The following is a 24,106-nucleotide window of genomic DNA, read 5'->3' as shown; positions in this document are numbered from 1 at the left end:
CAGTGAAATGTGTTATGCTTGTTCTGAAATATCTATTAAAGTAATTGTTATGAATTCTATCGACAAAATGTGACAAATGTAGTACACATGTAAATATATTCTGAAAATCCAAGAAAAATTGAGCCAATTTTAACGTAAAATTGGCCCTTTTTAAGTAATATCTGAAAATTTACATCATATATCCCACTTTTGATGTTCTTATTTAAATATCCAAGATAAATTTGGCCTATTTGCTTAAAGTCAGGAAAAGTTTAAGACTTTAAAATAATTTTCCTGATTAGCAAATTTTCAATGCCAGAAAAATAACCTTTTATTAGTGCAGAAATGTCAAATAATTGATTATGCGAAGCAATATGAAACTTTTTCTTAGTCACAAGTTTTAAGTGTCTTTTTTAAAACAAACTCAGAGTTCATTTTGTTTCATGCTTTAATTGGATAAAAAATATTGGAGGGAAAACGTCAAAAAATAAATTTTTAATTAAGACACAAATATCAGTACAAAATGGTCACATTAAAAGTACTGTAGCACCAAAAGAAGTGTATTGACCCCCATTTTTTGATTTGAATTTGAATTTAGCAATGTATGTAGAAACTAAAAATATACTTGGCAAAAAAAGTTTAAGACTTTAAATATCAGGATCGAACGTCGTTAAAAAGCCATGTTCAAAGTATTAGAATCATGTGGCTAACTTGAATTGATAATGATATACTTACGAAAATGAAAATATTGGTAAGATTTAATTTTTAAAAAGCGTGGAGGGGGTATTTCTGTTCAAGGTTTCAACCGGAGCTTTTCGTAACATCGGAATGATGTTGTTTTTAATTATTTATATAAATAGAAATGAATTTTTGTGTGTTTTTTTTATTATGGTTTTCCTATTTATAGATGTTAATTCTTGTCTATTTCAATTTATCATTAAATGTTTTGTTGGCGAAATGTGATCCATGTGATGACATATTCCACCATTGCATTAACCAAATTCCCCCACATTACACGAGCTTAAAAAAATTATCAGAATTAGCATTATCTACAGGTTGACATAATATTGTGTTATTGTTTTTCCATAAATTCCAAGCGATAAAAAGGATTGTTATTTTGCCATTGTGAAAGCTTGATATATATCTAAGCAGAGAAATGGCAAAAATATTATGTAATCTTTTAAGAAATAAATAAAGATTACCAATTGTCTCTTGTCCCACTTGCATTTACACCCACTCCAGTTGCAGCCACATTCCCCTCCTTCTTCCTTTGCCTTTGATTTTTTTCCTTCAATCTCTTTGCAGAGCAAGAGACACATAGCAAACGCAAGACCAAGATAAAGCACGGAGTTCATCCCTTGTATTTGAAACTGACAATAAACATTTATGAAACAATTGTTTGTTAATCTTTGAAGATATAATGATTATAAATGTTTTTTTTTAAATCTTCAACAGTAACATTTGAAAAAAAGAATTCAAATTCCCATTATCTATTTAGAATAAAGCTTTAAGTTATGATAATAGAGTTACAATGTACATGTAATTAGTTATTAGTTAAATGTGCATAAGTTCATACCTTTTAACCTCTCAGATAGGACAGAATTTATTTGGAATGAACAACATTTGAGAAAAAGATGTACTATTGCATTTATATAGAGAATACCCAAAGGATAAATGTCATCTAATTTTTGGAGTAAAACCTGTTACCAATTCTATTAATACCTATTCATACTTTTTATTTGCACCATTTTGAAGGGAAATGGAGAAGTTACGATATGATATGTGGTTTCAAATTAAGTAAACTATCAGCCATGCAGTGTTTGATTGTCTTCAAAAATGTGTCAATTTCGTTTTTATTACTGACATTTTATTCATGAAGATACTATCAGAAAAAAAAAAGATTATAAGTGGTTTCAACGATTTTTTTTTTAATTCCTCCATCGTATTTCAAATATTTTATAAAAAATTATATAATATATTGATTTCAGCTACTTTTTTATACCTTTCACTTTTTTATATTTATATAATCATATTGAATTCATTTTCACATGGAGTTCTAAAAAAATACAAATATCATATGAAATAACTAAAATTTTTCTTGTATTTTTTTTTTCATTTTGGGGGATGGGGGCTGAAATCTTTTAATGTATCAAAAGAGATCTTGAAGGAGCTAGTAAATAAAAAAAATCCCTTGTCTGAAAGAATTGAGGTTCAATTGAGAAAACGAATTGTATTCAAGACCAAAAGTCCATACATTATTACGAAATAGGATCAGAGAAAACACGGGCCTCAAAAACATCCGAGGTGGGATCCAGGTGCCATGGAGGATCGTGCATTCCCCGCCTACAGATCACACCCGGCTTGTGGTCCGTGTCATCATAGGGAAATAGCGGGAAAATACGTTGTCAATTTCAGTTTAAAATTTCATTTTATCTCATGACAAATTCTTTTAATAATAATTAGAGAAAAACAATGTAAGGTTTTCTCTATGAACATTCCGCAAAAATGATACCGATCTCGTCGAGACATTGCTTATTTTCAGTTCATTTGCATCATCCTGTTTTAATGCCTTACTTGTTTTTTGAATTCTAATAACTCTTATTATTTAAAGTTATACTCTTGGTCCAATAGTTTTTTTTCATTTCATTATTAATTAAATTTTATGTATAACCAGATTCAAAATGATAATAAACACAAAAACGCAATTTGGACATATGTGCACTGACACATTCTTGCCGTGTGACTATAGACGATACCAATTTGTTAATTCAATATTTTAATTAGTTTTACATTCATACATTATACGAAATTTAAGAGCAAACGTCAAGACAGATGGGGGAAATAGTATACATATTATGTACATCGATATCAGTTATGACGTTACTTTAATAATATATGTATAGAACAAAAATGGGACCAAATCTAGAAGATAAAATAGTTTTTTACTTTTGTTTAATCGCATTAGAGTTGGAAGCTGATGGGTTCTTCGTTGGCCGTTTAACCTGGCACCCCCACTGCAGTTGAAATCCAAAAAATGAGGCATTATGTATTGTAATCAGATATTCTTGTATCATTGAACAATAATGTAAATGTTTTTTGACATTAAACTGTTAGATTGTTCTCAAAGCAGATCTTGACTAAATTTTGTTGATGAATCAAGTTGTCTTCACATATACCAGGAAAAAATAATGAAATTTGACTAAGTGGAATTAGTTTATTTCGTCAATTTTCGTGCAGTATAATTTTTTTTACTCAAATACAAGTATGGAACTGTTAAATTAAATAGAAAAAAAATCATTTTTTTAGTGAAACATTGAAACCTCCATATACACGTAGCAGCTCCTGGTGGTAGTTGAAATTTCTCAAATGCAAGTCATCCTCCAAGATCAAGACTGAGAAATCGAAAATATTGCTTCTTTGTGAATAGCATTGTAAACGGTAATACATCTGTGGGATATGAAAGCCCTAACACCAATGGTTAACCAATAGTAAATTTTGTTTTTAAGTCCACGAATTTCAACGCCAAAGAGAATGTCTTCACAAAAGGAATACACATGCGAAATATAAACACCCTTGGTGTTCTCACCAAAAACGTATGCCACATATTCTAAAGAATGTCAAATTCAAAGGTCAAGGTCAAAGACGAAGAAATGTTGGTAAAGTTATATTTTTCTTATGAAGCACACAAGTATAACATGAAACCCCAAAACACGAGACCATCCACAAAACTGATGGCCAAGGTTGAGATTTATAAATAAGTTTATGAAACTCCATGGCCATATCAGGAAGCCAAAAATGTACCTAAGGGAAGGGTATATCATAAGAAATACAAATATGAAACCATCACAGAAACCACTGCAAAATAGGCAGAATTATATGGTCTTGCCTTGATTTACTTTTTAGCTCACCTGAGCCGAAGGCTCATTTGAGCTTTTCTGATCACATTTTTCTGATCACATTTTGTCCGGCGTCCGTCTGTCTGTCTGTCTAGCTGTCCATCTGTCTGTCTCCCTGTAAACTTTTCACATTTTCGACTCTTTCTCAAGTACTGCTGGGCAAATTTTAACCAAACTTGCCACAAAGCATTCTTGGGTGAAGGGGATTCAAGTTTGTTCAAATGAAGGCCACGCCCTCATCTAAGGGGAGATAATTGGGAATTAATGAAAATTTGGTGGCATGTTTTAAAACTCTTCTTCTCAAGAATCACTGTGCCAGGAAAGATGAAACTTATGGGGAAACATCCTCAGGTAGTGTAGATTCAAATTTGTTCAAATAATGACCCCCGGGGTGGGGCGGGGCCACAATGGCTAATCAGACTTTTGCATAGAATAATATAGGAAAATTCTTTAAGAAATCTTCTTCTCAAGAATGACAAAGCCATGATTGATCATTTTTATATGGAAGCATCCTCAGGTAGTGTAGATTCAAGTTTGTTCAAATCATGACCCCCGGGGGTAGGGCGGGGCCAAAATGGCCAACCAAAGTTTTACATAGAAATATATGGGAAAATTCTTTAAAAATCTTCTTTTCAATAATAGCAAAGAAATAATTCATCATATTTATATGGAAGCATCCTCAGGTATGGAGATTCAAGTTTGTTCACATCAAGCCCCCCGAGGGTAGGGCGGGGCCAAAATGGCCGACCAAAGTTTTAAATAGAAATATATAGGAAATTCTTTAAAAATCTTTTCTAAAGAATAGCAAAGCCATAATTCATCCTATTTATATGGAAGCATCCTCATGTAGTGTAGATTAAAGTTTTTTTAAATCATGACCCCCAGGGGTTGGGCGAAGCCACAATGACCTACCAAACTTCTTCTCAAGAATAGCAAAGCCACAATTGATTATATTTATATGGAAGAATCCTCAGGTAGTGTAGATTTAAAGTTTCACATAGAAAAAATACAAGAAAATTCTTTAAAAATCTTCTTCTCAAGAATAACAAAGACATGGTTGGTCATGTGACTACTTTTGGATTTAAACTTTTCAATAATACATCAATTTCTACTTTTTCCTATCTGCAGTGCTCAGGTGAGCGATGTGGCCCATGGGCCTCTTGTTTGAGTCAAGGTTTTTCTAAAAGGTTGGGTTCCAGTTGAACATATACAAGTAGTGCATGAAAAAGGATATAGAGATAAGGAACAGTACATATATTCAATATCAAAGTCCATAAAACAATACAAAATAGGAGCAGAACAAACACGGACCTCCGAAACATCACGGGAGGGGGGGGGGGGCAGGTGCCATGATGCAATTTTTTTTTTCTTTTAATACGTTTATTTATTTATTTTTTGCAATGCACATCAAACTTAGCTAGCGCAGTTTCTTTTATTAATATTATTTTACGGATACCGTCATTACTTTAAGATACATGTAAAGATCTTCTGATAAAAAAATAAAACTGTATGAAATTGTGTAAAATAATTTAGAAAAAAAGCTGTTATTCTAGATTATTTTTTAAATTGTTGTCATTAATTTGATTCCTTTGCACATACTACCGAGGTAATATTTTACATTGCACAGAAAAAATAATACCTAAACAAAAATATGTTACCATCAATTGTTACATGTATTAAAAGGTTGTAAGTAATGTTCATATATCAGCTTCTATTACTTTTCAAAAAGGTAATACTTCAATCATAATCTTTTATCCTTTAAAATGATTCACTATCTACTAGCATTATTATATATGATTGAGAATCAAAACATATAAAATTATTCTGCTTTGTGAAATGTAGATGAGATTTGTTACCATATTGCATAAAAAAACAAAAAACAAAAAAAACGTCATCTTAACATCCAGACATGTCTTAAGCTTATTAGAACACGACACTCTTTATGAAGCATTTGGTCAGTTGCTCATATGTCGAAATTAATTAAGAGTGTTTCGGCAGTATTAATGTCATTACATAATTATATATGATAAGGCCTGCCATCATCAGGAGTTCACTTTATGCATAAATCAATCAATTTCTTTGAACCTCATTTGATTTTAATTTCGATCTAATGATAAGATCGCCTATATTTTTGTGTTTGCTGTATGCCACCATAGGGGGTGTTGTGAATACTTCTTTGCATATATCGTCACCTACATGTAGTATGCAATTCAAATATTTCATAAGTATATGCTAGCATCACTAATGGAGTATTTCCGACCAGTTTAAAACAAGCAAAAGTCACTCCTATTTTCAAAAATAGTGACCACGCAGATCCAGGGAACTACAGACCGATATCCATTCTTCCAACATTATCAAAATTAGTTAAAAAAACACATAGCCAATCAAATACGTAACTTTGCCTCTAACTTTGATCTTTTATTTAAATCACAATCTGGATTTCGAGAATTTCATCCATGTCAAACGGCCCTTACAAAACTTACAGATAATTGGCTACAAGCTATGGATCAAGGAAATCTAGTAGGCATAACTTTCATTGATTTTAGCAAGGCAATTGATTTAGTTAATCATGATATACTTATAAGTAAACTTCATTCATATCACTTTGATCAAATGGCTATTAAATGGTTTCATTCTTATTTAACCTCAAGGTCTCAGTGTGTAAAAATAGGAACATATTCCTCTGATTTTTTGCCCGTCACAGCAGGAGTACCCCAGGGATCTATCTTAGGTCCCCTATTATTTTTATTGTATATAAATGATCTCCCTTTACATGTAAATAGAACGGATATTGATATGTTTGCCGATGATGCAACCTTACATACATATCATAAGAATATAGAAGGTATTGAGAATGCCCTAAACTTTGATTTGTGTGAGATTGAAAATTGGTGTTCCAAAAATCAAATGGTGTTAAATACCAACAAGACAAAATGTATGCTTATGGGAACACAACAAAGAAAATCAAGAATAAATTCCCCTGAACTAAATTTATATGCTTCAAACAAATTAATTGAAAATGTTGAATCTGAAAAACTTCTGGGAGTGCCTATTGATCATTCATTGCGCTATAATCACCGTATTGACTCAGTTTGTAAATCTTTGACATATAAATTATATACTTTACGCAAAATTAAAAAAATTCTTCCCTTACACACAAGAAAACTATTCTTTAATGCATACATTCAGCCTTCTATGAATTATTGTCTTACTATGATGCCCCTTCACTACCATTATTTGAAAAACTTGGATGGCTGACCATATACGAGTTGAACGATTTTCATAAATATGTACTACTGTTCAAAACACTTCATGGTATGGCACCTACTTATTTAAGAGACTCTTTTGAATTTATTTCTTCTAATAATTATGTTCTACGATCTGAAACAAACTATGACCTTCAACTTCCGAAATATCGAACAAATCAATTTAAAAATTCTTTTCATTATTCTGGTGTTCATTTATGTAACAAATTACCTTTGTATATACGTTTTTCACAGAATTTACACACATTTCGTAAAAATTTTGAAACATTTATCATAAAGTGTCGCAACTAAAATGTCCTAAAAATGTATTTTTACGTCATATTGTATTATTTATTTATTATTGTAAAATGTTTTTATTATTGTACATGTATTATATGAACATGCTAAGAGGGCCCCGAGGAAGACTAGTGCATTGCACTATAATCGGGTTACCCTCTCAAAATAAAGTATTATTATTATTATTATTATTATTATTATTATTATTATTATATTAAGTCGTTTCCTTAATCCTTTTATACATGGGTTAAACTTGGTGACCAGAACGTTGGGTACAGTCTTTGTTTTTTTCTTTTTTGATTTTTTTAGACGATCCGTTCTATTTGCAGAAAGAGTTTTTTGCATCATAGGTTCAATTTCGGATTGTTTATATCCTCTTTTTTCGAGATGATCTTTAAAATCGTTAAAGATACTTTGCAATACAGCTTGATCACTAGTATTTCTCAGATGTCTGACGTTTAATGAAAGGAGAATGTGCCAAGAATTAAGTACTTTAATTATTTTTGACATATGAGCAACTGACCAAATGCTTAATTAAGAGTGTCTGGCTCTTGTAAGTTTAAGACGTATCTGGATGTTCAGATGCTGTCTTTTTTTGCACCGGTAATACTTTAATCAAAATCTTTAATTCTTTAAAATGCTATACTATCTACTAGCATTATTATATATGATCGAGAATCAAAACATATAGAAAATTATTCTGCTTTGTGAAATGTAGATGAGACCTGTTACCTTTTACGCTAAGCGAGTTTTCTTAGCGGGTGTAAATTTGACGTTTTGCCTGCTCAAAGGTGTGCTAATAATTTTGGCGTAATTTATTTTACCAGACATGAAGTATCAGCTCTTCGCAGATGAACAATATGAAGACTAGTGAGTATTTTAGCCATTGAAATTTTAGCGGGCTATTCTCAAAACGCCAAAATAAGCCAAAATTAGCACCCCGCTAAAATTACCCGCTATACGATATGTTCTTGGTTCCACTGTTTATTTCGAGGAGGAGAAGGCAAAGCTGCAACAAAAATGAAAGGTTGTTCTTGTGGTTGGTGGAGATGTCGATGTGATAGAGATTTGGTGAGTAATAACCTCAGCATTTAGAATAAGAAAAAATTGTGAATATCGTACGTAGAAAACAATCTTAAGCAACATAAAAAAAACTTTATCAAAATATTTGTACATTTCATTCTTTCATTTAGTTCGAATGTTTAAATGGTGAATTTGAATTAAATATGTTGCCTGATAAAGAAGTATACCCACAAATTATCAGCAAAAATAAAGATAGACATCTTAAAAATCAAAGAAACAAAGTTTCATTGATCATCAAAAGTAAAGTGGTTTATATTTGATATTTTTGATATTTCAGCCTGTTGATGAGCTTAAAGATTCGGCTATTTTGCCATATTTTGAGCAGGTACAGAAGAGAAGACATGTTTGAATTTAAAAGTTGAAAGCAGAATTTCATTATTTACTTCAAAACTCTTTTTCTTCTCATAGATGGATGAAATGGCTGATGATGCATCAGATGAATAAGATCGACATAATATTCCTGACGTGGAAAGAAAATTGAGAAAAAAAAATAAATTTCTGTAATAACATTGTACTTGATTCTTTCTAAAAAAAAAAATTAAGGTACAGAAAAAAATCTGGAATCCTTTGACATTTAAATGAAAATAAAATATACTAGCAATTGAAAAAAGAAAACTTTTAAAACGGGCCAAGACCGACTTTTATCTAGACCTTTGAATATAATTTCAAGATATATACATGATAAACAAAATGTGTTTAAGAAACTCTGATGTCCCCGTATGGCAGCTTGTGGCAAAAGGTTTTCCTCAACTGCAAGTCAAACTTCAATGTCAAGAGATGTAAAAAAAATTGTAACCAAATGAATTTAAAATATTTGTCTTAATGAATACATCTTTGAAATGTGACAACACAAGCACCAAGCCATTCAAGATTAGATCTTTTTTAAAATTTGGGTAAAACTTCAAGGTCAAGATCTAAGATTCAAAATCAATGGGAAAGGCATTGTAATAAGAAATAATAATGTGAAATACAAATTCATGGAACCAACTGCTCAAAGACTGTGGTCTATATTTAATTTCTCAAAAGACGACAAAACTCCAAGGTGAAGTCAAAAGGTCAATCTGTTGGTATCCAAAGAAAGAGCTTTTAACAAATTATATCCCTGTGAAATATGAGCGTCCATGGAAAGGACTTCTTAAAGATCAAATTTGTTTACCGTACGGTTACCTGATGAGAGGAGTGGTCTAGGTAACAGTGGTGTCATTTACCTGGAGACCCCCAATACTCAAGATGTCAAAAATCTATAAACATGTAGCATTACACAGGAAGTCCATGTTTTAAAATCAGGGTCAACATTATGTGCTTTGTGTCTTATTTTGAGTGAAACTATATTAAATAATTTTATTGTTTCAATCTAAAATTTATTTGTAAACTAAACGCATTAATCGTAATTTTCTAGAAGAAAAAATATAAAGATGACATTACATCGATTTAATAAAATGTTGTGGTTAATTAATTAAAGAAAAAATCACGAGCAAAAACTACAAAGCAATCATATTTATATTTTGTTTAATCTTCAACAAAAGACATCGCCTTGATTAAATAAGTGTAAACAATTTAAGTCTATGGTATGAATATTTAAAAGAAAAAAATGTTCCATTTGTCCGTGGTGTGAACAGGTGAACATTTACCGCTATCAGAAAATTTTTACTTCTGGACAAAGTTGTCTATAATATTCAATACATGTATTTCCGATTGATCGTATGTTAACAAAATTTTATTGATCGAAAGGTTTCTTTATAGTATCGATCAGTTTTAGTTATGTTCACCTTTGGCTTTGCATTACGAATATAGACAGACGTTATAGGAAATTTGATTGATTGTATATTGCTTAACGTGCCTCTCGAGAATTTTTTACTCATATGGAGACGTCACTGTATGCATGTGAAGGGCTGCAAATATATACCTATACTCGGCACTCAGCGCCATTGAGCAGTGAGGGTTCTTTTTCGTGCCAACGCCTACCGCGACACGGGACCTACGTTTTTAAGGTCATATCCGAAAGACCCATGACTTTCACTTCTAGTGCCGAGCGCTTGGCGAAGGAACAGTCACTACCTTTGTTTACGTCTTTGTTTTCGTCTTAGGTATGACGCGGCGCCGCGAACGAGAATCGAACACGGGCCTCCCGTTCATGAAGCGAAGGCTCTACCACTACGCTTAGGACCGTGACCGGTTTGGAAATTTGTGCATTAGTTCTGACATAAATTTATTTACAAAATTGTTTAGATTATAGCCATTTACAAAGATACAAATCTTTTGTAACCCATGCCGTTAGTGCTGAATATCTTTTCCCATTTAAAAAAAATAATTTTAATCACTGGACTTCTTATTACAGCAAATAGAAATCGGTCTTTTAACTACAGATATCGTGGATGACATAACGCATACAATTAACACACAGCCTTTAAAAATTGAAGAGAAATCGTTTCTGGTGTCAATATTATAATTTTCAACTCTTAATTATTTTTTAAAATAAAATTACAAATATATTGTTTTATTTTAAACCGCGTGTATACAAGGCTGTTACATGAAAGCGTTTGATGTGTGACCATGAAGCTAGTTCAGTGTACGTTTCTTAATTTTTTTTTTATCAATTCAGAAAGTGCATAGAATTTGTTCAGCAATTTGATTAGTCTTTAGAAAATTCTCCTTAATATTATAGATTATTTATTTTAAATTAAATAGGATATGCTCTTGCGCCGATGTTATTTTGTTGGTGTGTTTTATTACCTTGAATGGGAAAGAAAAATGACGTCATCAGATTGACGTCATAACGTGTACTAGCTATAATATGCTGTTGGTACTAAGTACATGTATAAATACGGAAATCAATTTGTACTTTCTTTGTATTTAAAATATACAATTCATGCATTTTTATTAGCTCATTTGCATAGAAATCCCCATATTTAGCTTTAACCCACTTCCGTTGTTGGAAGGCCTGGCTGGAAAACATAAAGTGAGAACAGACTTAATTCAAAATTTTGATATTGAATAATAGTATCTTGTCATTTATAATAAATAAATTATCTTAAAAAATACAGGTTTGTATGACACTCCGATATCTACATCAGGTAAAAACTTTGTTCTGTTGTCAGAATTATTCCCATAGTTATATTGATTTAAAAATTTTACTTAAGTCTGTTCTCAGTTTACGGTCTTTGGGTCTGGTCTCCACATAGGTATTATCAATTAGAAATTCAAGCGTCTTTTTTTTATAATCCTACTTCGGTATATCTTTTTTACACAAGAGTACTTGTGTGTACAACCAAAATGAATGCAATTTTAACAAAATACTTTTTTAATGCCCAATGACTTTTTCGAGATCATTTTTATTGAAAAAACAGCTGCATGTGATATGATGATTAATTCATGATGGTAATTCATTTTGAAGCCATCAGATATAATGACTACATAATTATTTAGAACACAAAAGATTTGAATACTTCATCGAAATTAGATTTTCATTTCCTGGGATTTAAAATAAAATGTTGGAACTATAGAAGAAAACATTTTTAAAACTTATAAGGAAATGGAATATGTTTGCAGAAATAAATAGATAGATTAAAGAGCAGCGGTCGGTTTCCTCGTGAAGCTGCTGGTACAAATTCTATAATATGTAATATAAGATATTTTGAAGCTTCGGATGACGAAACTTGTATTTTTCGACCACATTAGAAACAGCTTTTAAGGGATATACATGTAATATTGTTAAACAACTGTTACTATTTTGTACAGATTGCTTTCCTGCTTTCCTGCATCAGCGTATGCAGATAAAATACGAAACTTGAAATAAAAATGTAGAAGACATGCTGTGTATGGAAGTCATTGGATGATATGTCACATGTTACCTCGATGATATTTAAGAGTAAAAAGGGACATTTAATACATATCAGCATAACAAGTATATGTTACAAGCACATTTTATAAAAACGGTGACAATCCCGTAGTTTTACGTTTTATGCTATTATTTTTATTAGCGACTGTACTAGTGGAAGAAGGTATGTCTCCAATTAAATGATTTTTTTTACATGTAAGTATACGTTGCCTCCATGTACATGTATTTTAAGATTACATTATTTTTCTATGACACATTTAGATGAAGCCTATTCTGTTTTTGGTTCTTCTGTTGCTTATTTGTTCATTTCAAGAAGGAGAGAGCAAAGCTGCAAAGAAAACTATGAGTTGTTCATGTCGTTGGTGGAGATGTCGATGTACTAGGGACATGGCAAGTTATTTTTTTTTTTCATAACAATTCTAAAATAGTAGAAAATAAGTTTCTGTAACCACAAAATTCATGTAAACTGAAACTAGTGTATCGTATAAAAGAATCATAGTCATCACAGAAGAAATCTCAGGAAAATAATGATGAATTTGAAAATATCTTTATTAGATAGTTCAATTAGAAATTATTATAACAAGTTAGGTTATTCGGGCGAAGGAGGGGGAGTTCTGTCGAATTTTATAGCTTTAATTACTATTGTTTATCCTCAATATATAAGAAATTATCTTCATAAGATTTGTTTTGTTCACTTGCACTAAAGCTTTTAGCAAAAGACGAAAAGAAAATCACAAGATACTAGAATCTGAAATAGAAGATTTTTTTTTTCTCAAAATGAATAGATCAACTTTTTAAAGGAGAGAACAAAAAATATACGAATATTTTGATTTATTTTGCTTGTGTGAATTAAGGACATGTCATCTTCTAAATTAATGATGACGCGTCCCTAACAAAAAAAATTACAGTAAACTATAGTTAATACACACTTCAAATTAGCTAGGTTTAGTGAATACTTTGATTGTATGAAAAATTTCGTTAACTGTAGCTATAATTTTGATTAACTTTGATTAACCATAGTGATAGTCGACAGTGTGACTGAGAGGTTAGAGCGTCTGCTCTTGACTCGCATAGTAATGGTTTGACCTTAACGTCGCGGGTTCGATTCCCAATGCGGGACTTGGAGACCGGTCCTTCGGATAAACCGAGGTCCTGTGTTGCAGTAGCTGCTGGCACGACAAAGATACCTCATTTCTCAACGACCGTAAGTACCGAGCATATGGCAAAATTTGCAGTTTTCCACTGGCAACCGGTGGCTCTACATATGAGTGAAAATTTCTTAAATAGCATTAACATAACATTAAACAACATAAAAACAAAAACAACCTACAGTAATAAGTATGAAGAAATTGATGTACCACAGTGATACACTGTGAAAAGTTTGAAATACTGTAGTACTCGATTCTCAATTTTGTTCTAGATTTTTTTTTTCAGATCTGTTTAAATCATATTGCCTTCATAGGAGTGTAAAGCGATTAAGTCTTTTTTCTTTAGATTAATTCATTTTCATGTAATCCCACTAAAAACGGGAAAAATGACTTTTACCGATTTCCTTTTTTATGGATTGAATTTCAGTCTGTGAATGAGCTCGAGGACTTTGCACCCATGCAACGCTTTAAGCGAGTAAGTTAATCATATTAATTTTCTACTACTAATAACATATTCAATTCCATTTTGAAATGATTTTTATTCCTTTTAACATTTTTTTCTTTAGATGGAGGAAATGATAGAGCAAACTGAAGACAAATAATGTGGAAAGCCGGTGTTTATTCATTGTAATAAATAAATTGCAACTGAAAACTGTTTTTGCTTCTTCCGTCACCAGATTTTTTTCCATCAATGTCGTACAATATTGAGAGAAATTTTTGGTTCTGTTTGAGTTGGTTCATTGCCCTTTTGGGATGTTAACAAATTGAAAAAAAAAATGATAATGTTGTCATTAGAATACAAAAGGTCTTGAATGAATCCTTTACTGGGTATAATTGAGTTTCAATCCGTATAAAATGCTATACAACAGAAAGAACTAGTGCTAATTGTAACGGGGACCGTTACAGATGTTCCCCAAACGCTCCCCAACTCCCTTTTGGTGTCATATTCCCTGTAAGCTTCATTAAATAAGACAAACTCTATGCATCTGAGATTTTAACATTTACAAAGAATTATTTAAACTTTAGCATTGCACGCGTGAACATGTGAATGCATTTGCGTCATGACCATATCATCCTGTCTACACAATCTATATTTTTAATACACTGAATATTAAAGTATTAAATCCAAAATTATTTAGAAAATACGCTCATTCAAGTGTATATTTGAGTTTACTCATTTCACGTGCACGCACGTGCATACATGAGCATGGTGACCATACCTTCTTGTAGAAGTCCATTACATCTATCTATGTTCTAAATTCCACCCCGTTTGGGTGAAAACTAAGGGAGTTATAGTTGTTTAAAGTTTCAGCCAATCAGATTGCAGCACATGTACAGATGCACGTGCGCTGCAATCTGATTGGCTTAAACTTTAAATGGCTATAACTCCCTTGTTTTTCAACCAAACAGAATGGGATTCAGAACATAGACAGACATAATGGACTCCTATAAGAAGGTATGGTCATCATGCACGTGCGTGCACGTGCAAATGAGTAAAATAGTGTAGACAAGATGATATCGTCATTACGCTCATGCAATCACATGCGCATGCCTGCATTGCTTAAATTTGAAATACTTGGTATACTTTTGGGAAAACGTTGTTTACGTCTTAAATGCATAGATTTTGCCTTCTTTAATGAAACTTACAGGGAATATGGCACGAGAAGGGAGTTGGGGAGCGTTTGGGGAACATCTGTAACGGTTCCCGTTACAATTAGCACTAGTTATTATTATTAAGTCTTCCGTTCACAACGGAAGACTTATAGTGTTTGTATTGTTTCTTTTTATTATTATTATTCCTCCCAAATTTTGTGAGCGCGATTACTCAGAGATGGCGGGATAGATTTTCACAATTTTTCTCATGTGAGTAGGTCGATATATGAAGTTTATATAAAATTCCGGTTTTTGAAAAAATTACTTCCGGTCCGAAGTTATGGCCGATTTTCGAATTTTAAAATGGACTTTTGTCCGGGAGTTTTCTCGGAAACGGTTTGAGGTAAAGATATGAAATTTACAGGAGTATTAGATCATGATATTCTATTTGTTTTGAAGTTGTTTTGGTGTGTTTCCAGTACTTCCTGTCCGAACCGGAAGTGAATTTGTTTTTGGTCAATTTTTGATTTTTTTGTTTTTAGATATTTTTTCGAGATATTCTTTTGTAAAACAGACATTTTTCTACAAGTACTAAATATATAATTTGTTTTTAAATCAGATTCCGCATTTTGTATATTTTCGGTACCGAATTTTTTCTATTTACGTAGTATGTATAAGGTGGGAAAAGAAAGAAAACTCTGATCTGTGAATGAGAATAGAACTTTCGAGATAAAGGCGGAAATAGTATTGATGACGTTAGAGACATATATATACGAGCTCCATATCAACATATTTACACATTCAATATTCTCTCTTTTGCATGTTACTTAATTCACTTTATGCATATTAGTTTAAAGTTAACTGTGTAGTGTTAGTCTGTATATTGAAAGTTTTTGATTTACAGATTTATATCTAAAAACATATCCGTTCTGTGTCAACTAAGCACTTTGAAGAAAATAATATTGTACGCAGTATACATTACACCGATGTATATACAAATTGTTCTACAAATATACTAAACATATTATTTATTCAATCGGATTCTGCATTTTGGAGAATTAAGGTTCCGTCAATAAATTCATTTTCTCTATTTACGTAGTGACAATGAGCAAAGATAGATAACTCTGACTTGTAAGTGGGAATAGAACTTTCGAGATAAAGGCGGAGGTAGTATCCATGACGTCGAAGACGTCTATATCCACACTTTTCACATAAAAAAAATATTTAGACTTTGAGTATCCATATCCACTTCTGAATGAAAGATTACGTTGGTTACTGCTTTCAGTATATGCATAGTTTAAAGTTGTCAGCGTAGTGTAAATCTGTAATGTCTGTTATGATTATATTTAAAAAAATATTCTTAATTCATTCTCTAATTTGAATGCGAAATTATCCCGGAATCCTAGTTTTATTTTCGATTCTGAAATATTTTATGTACAAAAGGGAACTGAGATATAGAAGAGTAGGTGTAAAGCCTTTAGAAATAAATTGATATCTGCAACTTAAAAGAAAGAAAATCAATCTATAGATTGGATTTGGTTTTAACACGTATATTTCATTGATTAAATGTCCGATAGTGTTATTTATTATACATGATCTATACTTTTATATACCCGAGAAGTTATTGAAGATGAGAAAAAGCGATTCTTGGATTTTTGTGAAATACTAGTACTCAAAGGGTTAACATTATGTGAAAGTTACGCTTTTCTGTGTGAAATAATGCTACGCTAAAAGCATGATACAAAAACATCTGCAAAGGTCTGTTGATATGTTAGATAAAGTATACGAATGAACACAATTTTATGCAATGCTATATAATTATATGTTTGTACATGCAACCTTAAGTATTTTCCTTTTAATTCATAAAACATAAAATTACCGAGTATGTAATTCTTTTGAAGCCCCCCCCCCCCTCTTAATTTTATTCGGAGACATTATTGCAACTATAGGCCTTTGAATTATAAATTCGTTATACAATTAAATCTGGAACATTTGTATACATTAACATGTATACAGAATTCATATTCTATAATAGTAGATTTTTCATTACGCAAGATACTGAAATATACATGTCTGAGAGAGAGAGAGAGAGAGAGAGAGAGAGAGAGAGAGAGAGAGAGAGAGAGACAAAAAATCAGTTCTATATCAGTTGTACCCATTCTTTATTAAATATTTTCTGATTTCATAGTCCGTCATAGTCACTCTCTGTATATTTTTTCTGCTTAAGAAGTATTACACTAAGTGCACATGTATTGACCTGTCAATCAAAATCACCGGACGCTGTATGCATTGCAATAAAGTTGTTCGAAATGATTTTTTTAAGTATGATCTTTAAGAAAATCTGATGCAACAAATTTGAGAAATGAAAAATAAAATAAAAACATGGCTAGAGCATCATATATCTGTATTATGGACTTCCGTTTTGGGACGTGGAGACCGGTCCGTCAGATGAGATCGTTTAAATCGAGGTCCCGTGTGTCAGATGATACTGACTTAAAAAGATTCCTCACTGCTCAATGGCGATTAGAGCCAAGTTACAGGACAACATTTTGCAGTCTCCACCGGCGAGTGGAGGCTTCTCCATGTGAAAAATTCTCGAGAGGGACATTAAACAACATATAATCAATTAATCGATTGCTGAATAATTCCTGTAGTTGAATAATCTTTCTGCTGACAAATCTCGATAGTATTACTGTAAAAATCAACGACTTTACGTTTAATGTGGTACTAACTTAGTTCATGACATTTTTATAACACCATCACAATTGTGCCAGAACATAAACACAGTGAAGTTTATGAGAGTACAGTGTTCGTTCGTCCGTTGTTTTGTCTATGATACACGTGTAGCTCTTATGAGTGCCAAAATACATAAGAACAAGATTGGTCATGAAAATCAAAGTACCTTAAGTACTGAAAGACCTTTTTGCAGTTTTTTTTCTTTCAGAGTACATATGATAAATATGTTTTTTGCAGAGAAAAAAGCAAATTCTTACAGATTTAGAAGAACGGAAGACTTATTTGTTGCCATGGCAACAAGATTCTAGTTCTTATTATTTTTCTTCCTGGGAAAATTTTGTCCGCGAGTGATCTTGTAAACTACACATTCGACTTAGGTGAAACCTTTTTAGGGTAAGTAGGCATGTTATGTAGATTTGCGGAATCAAGGTCATTTTGCGCGCACGTGCTTGCAAGAGCGCGCACGTGCAAAACTTGAAATGACCAATATATAATGGATATAACCGTAACTTTTCTATTTTAGATGAAATGTTTTGAAAATCATAATGTAAGGATATATGAGTAGTACGCACAAGATGGCATGGTCAAAATAGCAAGATCGCATGTGCAAACACGTGCGCTTCGCTCTGATTGGCTGAAACTAAAGTCTCAATATCTTTCTTGTTTTTTGATAAAATCATTTGAAATTTTGAACATAGTCATACATTAGGGAGATCTACAGCCCGTAACAAAAGAAATGTCATGAAAGCATGTGCATGCACGTGTGCTTGCAAGAGCTCGCACGTGCAACACGAGAAATGTCCAATATAATTGATACAGACGTAACTATTTAAATTATCGATGATATGCTTTAAAACTACTATTAGAAGTATATTAGAAGCATAGACAAGAGGACATGGTCAAAAAAGCAAGATCCCACGCGCATGCACGTGCGCTTCGCTCTGATTGGCTGAAACTAAAGTCTCAATATCTTTCTTGTTGTTTGACGAAATCCTTTGAAATTTTAAACATGGGCATGTATTAGGATATCCTACAATAAGATATATAGCAATTATCATGAAAACGCGTGCATGCACGTGCGCTGCAATCTGATCGGCTTATGCTTTAAATAGCTTCAACTCCCTTGGTTTTCAACCAAACATGATGGGATTTGGAACATGGATAGATATAATAGACTTCTACAAGAAGGTGTGGTCACCATGCACATGCATACACGTGCATGTATGTGCGCTGCAATCTGATTGGTGAAACTTTGAACAGCTATAACTCCCTTGGTTTTCAACCAAACGGGGTGGGATTTAGAACATAGATAGATGTAATGGACTTCTACAAGAAAGTATGGTCGCCATGCTCATGTGAGCACGTGCGTGCACGTGAAATGAGTAAAATCAAAAATACACTTGAATGAGCGTATTTTTTAATACTTTTGGATTAAATACTTTGATATTTAGTATATTAAAATCTATAGATTGTGAAGACAAGATTATATGGTCATTACGCACGTGTATTCACATGCACACGCGTGCAATGCTAAAATTTGAATGAAATTGGTGCACTTCTGGGTAAACGTAGTTAAAGTCTCAAATGTATAGAGTTTGTCTTATTCAATGAAGCTTATAGGGAATATATGGCACCAAAATGGAGTTGGGGAGCGTTTGGGGAACATCTGTAACGGTCCCCGTTACAATTAGCACTAGTTATTTTTAGAATCGGTAGGAAAAGAAAGTAGTGCAGGAAAAAATTACAAGTTCCTAAATTTGCAGACTTGCATAAAAGAAATTGGGCAGATGTACTGAACTGAGCTTCATACTTGTTAATTGGCAGTATCTTTCCTACCAAAAAAGCTTGGCAAGTGTAATTTATTAAGAAGATCAGCCGAATTATTTTGTGTATTTTAACGCCAGTGAGAACTCTGAAATTTCCCTACTTTCACTTTCATTTTAAGAGGTTCTGCCGGAAAACGAATCTGACATGCCACCTTCAATTCGAGCATTTCTGCACTGCAGAGAGCTGATGTTTGTTATGAGATGATAAATCATGTGTAAACTTTCTCAGTTTAGCGGAATCATGAACATTTTCGGCGAGATGAATGTTTTGTATACAGTGGTGATCAAGGCTTCGCGCACCTGCAGGAGCGGATCCAAGGATTTATGAATGAATAAAAACTATGGAAATGACGTACCATTTTTTTAATTTATACTTGCACTATCTGATGAAATGAATAATATACAAGTAATAAATATACAAGAAAACGCGAAATGATAATAAATGCACCTGACGATCATTATTTTTTTTATATAGATAAAATAAAATAATTATAAATTCAAGAGACAAAACAGTAGGAGAATGAATGATGGCAAAATATCACATTACGGGAACTGAATTTTATGAATGAAACTTTTAAAACGTTACTTGTAAGTTGTATATGTTAATTCTGTGTATTCTACCGGGCTGTGCGCTTCAAAAGGGGGGGGGGGTGGTTGTTTTGAACATAGTACCTTAGCCATAACGTTTGAACGGTAAGGGCTAGGGCTTTTGTATTTCAATTATGTAATCCTTGTGAAAAGAACTTTTATTGGATACGAAGAACTTTGACCCTTTGACCTAGACCTTGGAGAACACATGTGTACATCTTAACCTTTTTTTCTGTTTCGTTTTTATGGCAACTGTGAGCGAATCATTACAATTATTTTAAAAGTAGAAGTCACTTTGACACATTGCTAGGAATAAACATTGAAAGTATCAAAACGATTGCTTGCGTAGTTATTGAGAAAATTGAAGTTAAAGAATTTTAACTTTCACCTGGTTTCCATGGCAATAATCGATTATTTGAAAATTTTAAATACGAATCGCACAACTACAGATACTAATCATTAAAATAAGAAAAGTTTCATGACGAACGTTTTAGGGACCAGAGAGAACACTCGCGGACAAAATTCGTCGCTCTTTACAGGTTTCCATGGCAACGGTAGACATATTGGAACTGAACGACCTCACTGCACAACTACAAGCAGTGATCGTCCTTTGAGGAAAGTTTCAGGAAGATTGTCCCAGCCATCTCCGAGAAACAGCCTGGATAAAACAAACATGCGTACAATATCAATATGTCGTCCCCGACTTCGTTCGGGGCGACATAATAATAATAATAATAATAACTAGAGCAAAGCTCGTTGCAAAGCAACGAGTAGGTCTTCCGTCATGTTTGACCGGAAGTAGCTTTCATTTTTAACAAAAATGAGAAATAACGTCAAAAAATGCTTTGAATCATTTAAAACTATGTTAATTAATGCAAAAATAAGCCATTTTTGCTACTTCCGGTTTTACCGGAAGTGACGACGACGGACGGAAAATTAATTATTATGCTCCCAGAGACATATGTTATTCAAAAGCTTGTCAAGAACGGCAAAAATACACGTTTTACGACAACTTCCTGTTTGGTCGGAAGTGACAATGCCGGACGTAATTTGACGACTCCAATAGATTCAGCTTGACATTTTGAACAACTTTGCTTCTTTAACCTATTACAAATTCTCAATACTTTTTGAGATATAAAGAAAACAATTTCGGCCCATCTAGGCCCTTTATTTTAAGGGCCAGCCCTTTTTTCGACATATCATTTGAAAGGTCTTGAAATTCTACACTTCTTTTGTTCTATATGTTTTTACAAAATATTTCCAGGTCAAAAGATATTGTAGAAAAATTGTTAAAAATTGTGAAATTCGCGATAGGCCTATTTTCGGGCCATAGCGAGCGCCGATGTGCGGCACTTCCCATAAAAATGAAATACCTTATACATATTTATAGACTTTGGTCTATCATACCTAAAAGTTTCATTTTTCTATCATCAGCCATTATTGAGAAAACAGCCGGACAAAATGACCCTCTAAAACTCACTAAATCGCAGAAAACTCCGAACCGGAAGTTACGTCATCAAATAAAAAAAAACGCCTTAAGTTCATATAATTTGTCATCAATGCTGAAAGTTTCATAAAAATCCATTGGCGCATTTACGATAAATCGCCTGCACAAAATCGGTAAGAATAATAATAAGAAAAGTTGAAAAGAAACAACAGAATAATAAGAAGGTCTTCCGTTGAAACGGAAGACCTTAATAATAAGAAACAGAGTAAAAACAATATGTTCCCCAACTTCGTTTGGGGAACATAATAAAAACTGTACATATTGTACATACACTATAGAAATGTATCCAGTATTAGTTATAAATTAGCGATGATCTTCAATTATGACGTCCAGCTCTAGACATTTTATTTGTGTAGGTCTATTAACATGATAAATGGCTTTTTCCGTCTTACAACTAGTCCGTCAATCATTGAAATTCCTTACTATGCACAGAAACAGTTTTCGATAGATCTTTTTTGTGTCGCATACTGCATTTCATTTCCGAGCTACCTATTTCAAAAATATAAGCACTTATATTCAAAAATGCTACAATTAAAAATAAATCAAGACAATTTCACAAACATAAATCTAACTGCTCGCATAGTTATGAATTAGCGACTATTTCCACTTTTGACGTCTAGCTATTTCCCATTTTTGTAGGTTTATTTACATGATACATGGCTTCTTCCATCGTATAACTAGTCCGTCAATCATTGAAACTCATTACTATGCACACAACAGTTTTTGATAGATCTATTTGTGTCGTTACACTTGGTTTTAAGCTTTTTCCCAAAATGAACAGGGGTCATACCCCTATACTCCTATCCACACAACACTGAGTAATAATTTGGTGCGCCGCATTATCGCTCGATGTCGTCGCTTTTGCCAACATCTAACGTATAGTGTTTGTGTATATAACGAATATTATTCGTATTTATAATGTCAGAGTATTATTTCGTCAACAGAAGAACTGACACAGTTTCAAAGAATTTGATTTTAATCACATAACGAGGGCTTTTGCATCATTGTTTTACTCCTTCTTTTAAAATGTTGACGGATTTTCTTAAATTTATCGCAGCCCTTTGTGGAGTAACAGTAAATGTCTCAATAATTTTCGAACAGCCCTCGTATATTTCCGTATAGTCGGATAATAAAACATCACTGTCAATGCAAATTTTGGAAGTCTAGAATTTACCGTGCGCCGACCACCTATATTTAGGTATATATATTTATACATCACAACTTTAAATGTATATCATCGAGCCAAAATGACGAATACAGCATTTCCCAACATTGTGCAAAAAAGTGAATAATTTTGGTCAGGTACTTTATGAAATATTTGAAAAGAAGTTCTCGTTTTTCAGGGAGAACCCTAAGTCTCGTATATTCTTTCAAAAATTAGTTAAAGAATCTACAAACACAATCATCAAAGAGAAAGAACATGTACACAAAGTTATATCAAATAAAAAAAATAAACGTAGTTAGAGACCAAAAGTAGTGCAAAGAAAGAAAACCAACCAAAAAAAAAAAAAGAAGAAAAAAAGAAAAAGATGAGCAATTACAAATTGCCATAAACGTACCAAGATATAACAACTCACAGACAAAATTTACTTTATGAACTTAATTCCAACGTTAATTAAGGACAGAAGATATGAGTAAATCAATCGTTGCTTAGAAAATATACCTTTTTAGACCTCTTTTTGAGTTAAAGATTCAGTTAATCGAAACATTAAAGAAATAATATTAAAATTTTCTACTTTTTGTGTCCTTCATAACCGAAGCACGATGTGAAATAAGGCTTCAGATGATGAAGAACATTCAATGTTCAAGGACCCAGCGTGCCAAGCAAAGGTCTAAATTTGAAAATTCCATAAAACAAAACAAACATGGAGCGGAGCAAACAAGGACCTACAGAACATCAGAGGTGGGATCAGGTGCCATGGAGGAGTGAGCATACCCAGCTTACCGGTCACATGCGCCGTATACTTCTTGTCATGATCAAGAAGGAAAGGGGAAAAAGCCGACGGCAATGAAATTATTGAATCAATTGGTATGAAAAGCGTCAATCAGAGTTTGACTCGATGATCAAATTCAATTGATGTGAATTAATCTTTTAAGCCATTAGATGGAATGACTACAAATATTTTTAGAACACGAAAGATATGAATGCTTGATCAAAATTGGATTTATTTTTCCCAGGATGAAAAAAAAATATTGGAACTATAGAAGCAATCATAATTAAAACTTATTTCGAGCGTACTTTTATATCTATACATTTTTTCTAAAATTCGTAGACTTTGTAAATTACTTCAAACTAGAGTGTTTTTATCTATAATAATGATGAGCAGATAAAAAAGCTTATAATATGATAAAGGTGTTAGCTAGAAATGG

General features: G+C 32.5%; 1 long non-coding RNA gene across 1 annotated transcript; it reads left to right on the top strand.

Moving 5' to 3' along the window:
• Window positions 1-13,909: 13,909 nt before the first annotated feature.
• Window positions 13,910-14,143, top strand: LOC134273482 (uncharacterized). The gene is made up of 2 exons (XR_009993403.1): window positions 13,910-13,961; window positions 14,053-14,143. It is a non-coding gene; the product is annotated as an uncharacterized LOC134273482 (long non-coding RNA).
• The last annotated feature ends 9,963 nt before the right edge of the window (window positions 14,144-24,106 follow it).

Source organism: Saccostrea cucullata, unplaced genomic scaffold, assembly GCF_032062105.1.
Source record: "Saccostrea cucullata isolate Sc308-1 unplaced genomic scaffold, CSIRO_AGI_Scuc_v1 ctg223, whole genome shotgun sequence".
Classification (NCBI taxonomy): domain Eukaryota; kingdom Metazoa; phylum Mollusca; class Bivalvia; order Ostreida; family Ostreidae; genus Saccostrea; species Saccostrea cuccullata.
Note: the sequence above shows the minus strand (reverse complement) of the source record. Positions and strands in the feature narration are given on the sequence as shown.